At 33.1% G+C, this 8,761-nt stretch overlaps 2 pseudogenes across 1 annotated transcript; one reads left to right on the forward strand and one right to left on the reverse strand.

Annotated features, from left to right (window-relative positions):
* The first annotated feature begins 2,597 nt into the window (after positions 1-2,597).
* On the forward strand, positions 2,598-3,206 carry LOC144548823 (miraculin pseudogene; annotated as a pseudogene).
* Positions 3,207-6,635: 3,429 nt separating this feature from the next.
* On the reverse strand, positions 6,636-8,373 carry LOC144549228 (noroxomaritidine synthase pseudogene; annotated as a pseudogene). Its single transcript, XR_013509628.1, has one exon. The product of XR_013509628.1 is annotated as a noroxomaritidine synthase pseudogene (transcript).
* Between the last annotated feature and the right edge of the window lie 388 nt (positions 8,374-8,761).

The raw sequence follows: 8,761 nt of genomic DNA on the forward strand, positions 1-8,761 counted from the left end.
ACAATCTTCACCTTCAAAGATTTTCATTTCTTCATCTTTCTTCTTGTCTCCGTTCTCTAAAAGAATAATTATATATTATTTTCCTTTTTTTCATGTAAGTCCCACTATTTATCACATTTGGCAACCTGATCTATATTTCTTGAATATATCCAAATGTATTAAGAAAATGACATCCAACGGTACCGTAAGATAAGAGCCATATTTCTTCTAAAGAAAACAAACTGTAGCGAGTCCATTAATAAATGATAGCAACTTATTATAGCAATATTTTTCTAACTACGTACAGTGCCGGATTCCTCCAAAATTATATATCTATAATATAGATTGGAGCTGCTATATTATTCATTTGAAGCTTCACTTTGATTATTGTGTTTAATTATTATTTACGTTGTTTAATTTCTTATTTAATTTTGTTTGTTTTTTGTTCACATTAAATACTTATGTCAGAAATTCGAGGGAGCTCTTTTATTTGTTCATAAAATAAATTCATTTTGAATTTATGATATCTCACATGGAAGATATATTTTTAGTCACTAAATTAAAAGCTAGTACTGAATCTATTGGAAGTTATTAGTCAGTTCAACTTTTTTATTAATCACCTTGATTATTTTATTTTTATTATTCGAGTTAATTACTTATTTTATTGTTCGAGTTAATTACTTATTTTATTGTATACGCGCGGTATGTACATTATTATTCAATATCTTCATAAATAATTTGTCCGAACATATAGCATAGGATAAAGTAATTGGTTATTAATTAAAAGAATTAAGTAGTAAAAAGCATTATTTACCAATCAAATAAAAATGTGATATCAATATATAAGTATCGGTTATATATATAGAATCGGTATATCAATTCCAGAAACATGTTCTGTCTTACGTTAATCAGACTAAAATTTGAGTCTGATGGATTCCGCTTCTGTCTAATTTTCTTTAAAATCCGTACGCATCGCTTCATTATTCCTACTTGTTTGCTTTAATATTTGTATGAATCTAACGTGCACGAATTTTAAAGTGGATTGGAACACATTGATGGACATCAGATGCAAATTTCTCCCATAATTAGTTCCCATTTATTATTGAGGCCAGGCTGATTGTACAATGTCATTTGTTAAGCAACAAGACTTGTATAGGTTTTTCCACACAGATATGGATGAAATCTCAAGAAGTCCATTGACTTGAGCAACCAATAGTATTAAAGAATAGTGCTAACTCGAGTTAACGACTATTCCAAACTATCATACATTTTTGAGTTATAAACTAAGACAAATAAAAAAATAGTATCTAACTCAAAAATATATAACACTATTTTTTGAGTTCATCCTCATTAGAATCAAGAGCTATAAACTATTCTATATATATATATATATTTTTTTTTTGTTAATTAGCTCTATTATTTAATTGTTCTTTGTTTCATCTAAACATTCATTATTCTTATATAACATTCTGTTCTACTAATTCAATCAAAGAAATCAACTCATGAGTGAGTCATGCATGATCCATTAATATATATATTAATATTCCCAAGGATCGCTCTCGCTCCGTACAGTGTTGTTTCGTCCTTGACTTTGGTTTGATTTTCTCTTTTCCATATCCTTGTTTTAATTAGATGTTATCAATTTTGTCTCTGCAGAGGATTTAAACCACTCAAATCTTGGATAACCAAATGCTTTCTAGCTAACAGTATCAATTTTGCTTCTCGATCGCACTGCCAACCACAAAATTCTTTTTGAGTACAGCTCTAAATTATAGAGTTCTAGAAATATAGACAAAGTGAATTCGGAGTGAATAATACTAATATTAAATTTGCATCCTCTTTTCATTAAGCATATATCATAAATATGAATATAGATAGTAAAGTAACATCAAAATTTAAAATCAAATTTATTTTAAACGGATATAGATACATACGAATATGGATACAAAATAAATAATTATCAGATAATTGAGTTGTATTAACTTTAAAATACAAATATTAATTAACAAAATTCAAATATGAAAATGAATAAATAATATAAGTTAATTTATTTAAATTGATAATAATTTCATTTATATTTAAAGAAAGATTACATTATTTCTTTTCATTCTACATCAATTTTATACTTTGTTTTACATATTAAGTATAGAGTAAAAAATAATGCGTCTACCCTAAAAATATTGAAAAATAAAACATAGTTCATCATAATTAATGTATCCTATGAAAGAAATAAGTGCGAAATAAATTAATCAGCTTAAAATAATATTTCAACTTATTTCATCTTTTGTTTTTCTTCTTTATCTCACAATCATACACGTGCGTACGTAGTACAAGTTAATTAGAACTAAAGTACAAATGACAAGATAGATCCGCTTACTGCATGCCAAGTGATCAATCCTATCCAATTAATTATAGTACAATTGACCTCTCGAAAAATCAAGATGTAGTCAAAATTTTCCTTTCACATGTCACTATTAATTAATTATCTGTTCATATCTCAACTTAAACTTATTTTAATTATATATTTACTTTTCTTTGCCAAACTTCCCATAGGCTTCAGCTTCCTTTATATATATATCCATAAAGACTATATACTACTTTCATCAAAACTTAATACAATGAAGTTTCAACTCTTTTCCTTCTCTCTTCTTGTAACCTTACTATTTTTCTCTCTCACCTCCAATGCTGAAATAGTGTCTGACACCGACGGCGATCCTTTGATCTTAGGAAACGAATATTACATTTTGCCTGTAATCCGTGGCCATGGCGGTGGCCTAACCATTACTCAACACAATGACCAACTATGCCCTTATTATGTAGCTCAAAAGAACAATGAGCTCGAAAAAGGCTTACCCTTGATCTTCCATCCCGCAAATCCAGAAGACAAAGTTGTTCACCTCTCAACCGACATCAACATAGAGTTTGATGCTATTACAATATGTGTGATGTCATTGACATGGCAACTCGGAAAAGTCGAAGGAGGTAAGCAATATATAATTGCCGGAAATTACTTAGACGGGAATCCAGGTAAGGAGACGGCGAGTAATTGGTTTAAGATAGAGAAATGGGAAGATGAAGACTACTACAAGCTTGTAATCTCTCCAAGTGTGTGTGACACTTGTGAGGTGGTGTGTGGGGATTTAGGTGTGTTTTATGAAGGTGAGAAGAGGCTGCTAGGCTTGAATGGTGAGCCTTTCCCAATTATGTTCCAGAAAGCAGATTCATGATTGCAATTAGTAATTGTGTTTTATTAGAATCATAAGTTTTATGTGAAGGAAAGCAGATTCATGATTGCAATTAGTAATTGTGTTTTATTAGAATCATAAGTTTTATGTGAAGGATATCATATGTGGTAGCAAACTGTATTTTGCACAATGAATAAACTGGAATAAAATAAACAAATATTCATGTTACTTGTTGCTCTTCTCATAAAATGCTCTTTGGTTATTGACAATAAATTAATTCATGCTAACTTGTAAAGTTTTATATTTCAAACTAAAGCATAAATTGTGTAAAAAGGAAGCTTTATATTTTCCTTTTTACCTCAGAAAGTACAAATAATGAAGCTTTATCTTTTAAAAATATGAACTTTTAAACTAAAACATGCTAATTAAATAGACTTTGTCATAAGAGATTTTCCCTGTAAAAGTAAAACTTAAACATGCTCAATAATTTTTTTTCCAAAAATTGAAATACACCTTCAATTATTATTTGGGCAATTTCATGTCAGTTCCCTCTGAATTTAAAACTAAAAAATTGAGTTATATAATTAGAATTCACATCCCCTCAGGTTACCTAGCTGAGTCCAATTGAAACAGTTGATCTAGAATTGTTCTTTTAACTTGGCACGAATCTCAAAGCACAAATAATACTTCCCCCTATGCCATCCCGAATAGGCACCGGATGAGAGTAAATCTAAGCCATCCATTTCAATTGTCTTGAGTCAGGTACCTAGGAGGATACGGATACAAATAATTATATATGTCTTCTTTCTTTTTCTTTTTCTTTTTTGCAAATGAGCCCGTAGGAAATAATTATATATGTCAGATCAGCTAATTAAAAGCCTAATACCCATCCAGTCAGCGTTCGCATTCAATTTGTAGCATGTGTTTCTTGCTTAGAGTCAGTCAATGGTATGGAAAATTGGACATCTAGAAGAATAATATATTATATGATGTGTGAATTCCCAACTCAGCATTATTTTTTATTAAATAAAAAGTTTCTAAATAACACATATCAATTTTTTTTCATCATTATTGGAACTAAGTCTGAAAATATATTACCCCTGAAATATTATTGTCCTCTATTAATTATCCTTCAAATATTGTTTTGAACTGTGTTTCATCTGGACCTTAATTGAGTTTAAATTGGCCAATTGAATAGCACTGAGGCTTATAATGGAAAGCTCCCTTCAAGTTACCAAATGCAGGGTATATATCTGTTAAGAAATAAGATCAATATCTCAGTCGTATATCATCGATCAAGCAACTATTATAATTTGTATTATTTCTAGAATAAAAAAATACAACTGTATAGAGCCGTTAGAGCATTAATTAGAAATAGTACCAGCGGCCACCACTACTAGAAATTACTACAAGAGTAGAACAATATCTGCGAGGATACTATCAATATATATACCTTCGTGGATGCTCCCGTCACTACTAGAAAAAACACCTTTCTGTCAGTATACCTTTGCGGATAGTCACTTTTTACCTTCATGGATACTATCTCCTTGTAGCTTATATACCAACGGTAAAATAAAAGAGCCGTTATCCGTGTAATATAAATTGAATTTAGAGCTTGTAAACAGTGATTCAATACAATACAAGAAATGCAATTAATAATAATTCCGTATACTATTCACAGAGATATAATTTCTCCACAGATCTCATAAAATTAACAATATACGTACAGGCGTACAGTTTTCAATTTATTTTTTACACTAGAGAAAACTTAATTTTGCAGAATTGTGGGGTTGAAGTTAGTTTAAGAAAAGAAACATGGTTGCATGAACGAGTGATTCGTAATGTTGGTGATTCTTTTACATAAGTGCAATATCACTTTTTTCGGATGGTCTAGAATATCCTTAAAACAGTGATTTTGTATGTATCTAAAAAAATAGTAAAAAATTATAAAAAATATAAAATTTGGTCTCCAAACATATTTTACTATGAAGATAATGTTGAGCGGTTCGAGTCAACTGTTCGAACTTCAAAAACGGACATAAAGGATGTGAAAAATATTGGAGCACAAAATCATAGTGCATTTGAACCATCCTATTTGGGGACTAGCCTGATAATTGGTGGAAGCAGAAGTCTAATACATCCTTATACCAGTCCGTTCCGGTATCAATACGGTACCAATATGAACCTTTAGGAACTAGGGTATATAAGCCCAAGGAAAGGTATAGTTAGTAAGTTACTATAACATGCATATGTTGACTAACCTAATTTTAATAATTAAACATGGCAAAAAAAAAAAAAATGGTCTGACCTAAGACTTTTCTTTTAGCCGTAATATAACAGCACAGCATCATAGCTATTGAAAAAACTACATAAACCTTACAATAACCAAAAAAAAAAAAAAACTACAAACCAAAACCCAGTAAAAAACCAGCACATACGTTGCAGCTGTTATATTACAGCTATATCCATCATACATACATACATAGAACCAGTGCACATACCCCAAAAAGAAACAAAATATCAAAAAACCAGAATACAACACATATGTTACCAGTATTGGAGATGTTTTACAAAATTCACTCAAAAATCAATGAAGGCAAAAACAGTGTACCAGTGAGGAGAAATCAGCAGTACCAGTAAGGTGAAACCCAGTAAGCAGTAACTAGTGACAAAATATAATTCATTACTTTCATTTACAATACCAAGGGGAGCAAAAATCAGTAGCAGTACCAGTGACTCTCTGAAAGACCGCACTAGTGAAAAAAAAAGCAGTACCAGTTCCCAAACACAAAGGATCAAGGGTATAATAGGAAATTAGTGAGTCAGTTGAAATGGTTGGTACCAGTAACAGCTCAGAGCTCTACAATCGCATCTAACTCTCAAATTGAAGAAGTAATAAGAAAAAAATCGTGTCCAAAAAAGCACATGGTTTTTAAGTTTCATGAAAAAAAACTATCATAAAATTTCCAAATAGAATAGGACTTTTTGAAGACATAAAGATTTTTTTAAATAAAATAGAGAAACAAGAATCAAGCAAAGAATGTGAAGGGGTACACACCTCAATTTACACAGCCTTGAATTTTTAGCCTATAGATATTCTTAGACAGTAGATAGAAGAGGCGTCGACAAGAAGAAGAGAAGAGGAGGTGACAAAGAAACAACAGAAATACTAGGTTCGTTCAATTGAGGTAACGAGAACGGATGGAGAGAGAGAGAGAGAGCAAACTAGAGTGGAGGCATTGAAGAAGATGAGCTCCGTTCTTTGCTCACTGGCTATGTGGTACGAATCTTAATGCGTTCTGGAGCGGTTTAGATGTCCATCAAACTAGACTTGAGTTGATGGGAAACGGAACACCCCGCTCCCACAAACCTATAAGTAGCTATAGCTTTATCATTGAAACACAAAATATGGTATTTTTTTGTTCTTCCCAATTAAGTTTTAAGAAGCATATAATTTAAGAATAGATAGAGTAAATCCAAAAGTACATACGTATTATTAATACTCCCATGCACACCATACAAGTAATATTGAGTTGACAAATAGTACTGATAATATAAATAGATCACAACCATATATATATAGAACTAATTCGGACACACATACAGAAGTAATATTATTTCCGTGCTGGGATTAGTCTATCTCAACTCAGACGATCATACAGCACTTCTCTTCTTTACTTTCACCATTAGCCCATTTTTCATCTGGAGAATAATAGAGTTCTTCGGAGCAATGACATGGCCTTCTACCACCTCAAAATAAAAATTATAAACCAGTGCAGCCCCTGCTGCTTTCATCAGAGTATAAGCCATGTCCTTTCCCAAACAAGTCCTTGGACCAGTATTAAAAGACATAAACTTATACGATGGTTCATATTTCAACTTGTTGTTGTCAGAAATCCACCGTTCAGGTTTGAATTCTGAGCAATCTTTTCCCCAGACCTCCTCTATCCTTGCCAGTGCGTAAATTGATATAAGAATCTTTATGCCGGGAGTTGCCAAGAAACCGCTCGGTAGCATATCATCCTTCAACACCCCTTTATGCTCAAATGGAACCGGTGGAAAGAGCCGGACTGCTTCATTTAGTGCAGCATGCAAGTAGACTGATTTTGCAACCTCTTCAGGATTAAATATGGCCATCCCATCAGAGGTGAAGCTCCGAGGAAATGAATTTAATTCATTTAGGATCTTTTCCTCGACATGACGATTTTGTGTAAGCAGCCAGAGGAACCACGAGAGGCCAGATCCAATTGTGTCACGACCACCTAGCATGAGATTGACAGTAGTGTCTCTCAAGAACTTGTCTCTGTTGCCGGTTTCGCTGTCATCTATATAAGATGATAACAAATCAGGCATGTTCTCTATCCCCTTTGCTGCCTTATTCTGGGCTTTCTTTTTCTCAATTGCTTCTTCAACAAATTGATCAATCACTCTCCTTGCATCAGCTAGCTTCTTTTCTCTTCCCATATTTAGTCTCCGTAAAAGCTTCCACACAGCCACCGGCATGGCATGCCGAAATAACAAACTCTCCATGGCATCATCCATTGCTTGAGCAAAAGGTACAGTCGGTAACCCGATAGAGAGGCTCTTAAAATTGGCACCAATGACTAATTTGGTAGTCGTGTCGAAAGTTAACCGCATAAACACATCTTGCATGTCTATAGCTTGACCTTGCTTGGATGCATGGGCCAAGAATGGGAGGAGTGCCTGCTCCACTATGTCCCGGCTTGACTGTGCCACATAGGCACAGAAGCGGGAGCGGGATAATAACATTTGTTGCTTAACACGTTGAGACCGCCATATGTCAGCATCAGAATTAACGATGCCATCACCAAGTACATCGAATATCTCCAAAAACTCCTTCCCTTTAGGATAGTTCTGGAAATTTGATGTGAAGATATGTTGTATGTTCAAGGGATCACATGTAAAAAAGATATTCATGCCTGCAAACCATCCCCCACGGAAATAGAAGTTGCAACGGCACCTACATAGGATATCGGTAGTATACGCATGTAAATTGTGGAGATTTAATATTACTGCCGGCATCATGCCCACTAACGGCCAATACACTGGAACATTAGGTTGTTTGTTTCTAGAGGAGACAAAGTTATGGTAGTAATAGAGGAAAAGAAGGAGGCAAAGAATAGAGAACATAAGCTCCAGAGGAGAAAGAGATGGCCAGGCCATTGTTTGCCAGGTTGAGATGGAGAGGATGTGCATTGGCTTAGATATATATATAGTAATTTCCTTTGTCTATGTGATTAGTGTTTTTAACGTGCAACCAAATATTGTTCCAATTATTAAGACGTCGTTGATTTGCATGCCACAATATATCGATCTCATCTTATTATCTACACTGGACATGAAGAAACTTTCTTTAGAGTTTAATTTTTGAAATAATTCTTTAGAGTTTAATTAGATTAATTCTTGGAGGCCGGGTAAATGTCCTAACTCCTAATTGCACGTTATCTGTTGATCTTTGTTGCCGTTTACTAAAAGGTGATTCTCTGCAAATTTCACAATGTAAAAAAGAGAACGCAATAAGTTTCTTGATTTTTAACCCTAGTCACCTAATGCTCACCCCGCAGCTTTGAACTTGA

This window comes from Carex rostrata, chromosome 34 (genome assembly GCF_964058835.1).
Source record: "Carex rostrata chromosome 34, lpCarRost1.2, whole genome shotgun sequence".
NCBI classification, from domain to species: domain Eukaryota; kingdom Viridiplantae; phylum Streptophyta; class Magnoliopsida; order Poales; family Cyperaceae; genus Carex; species Carex rostrata.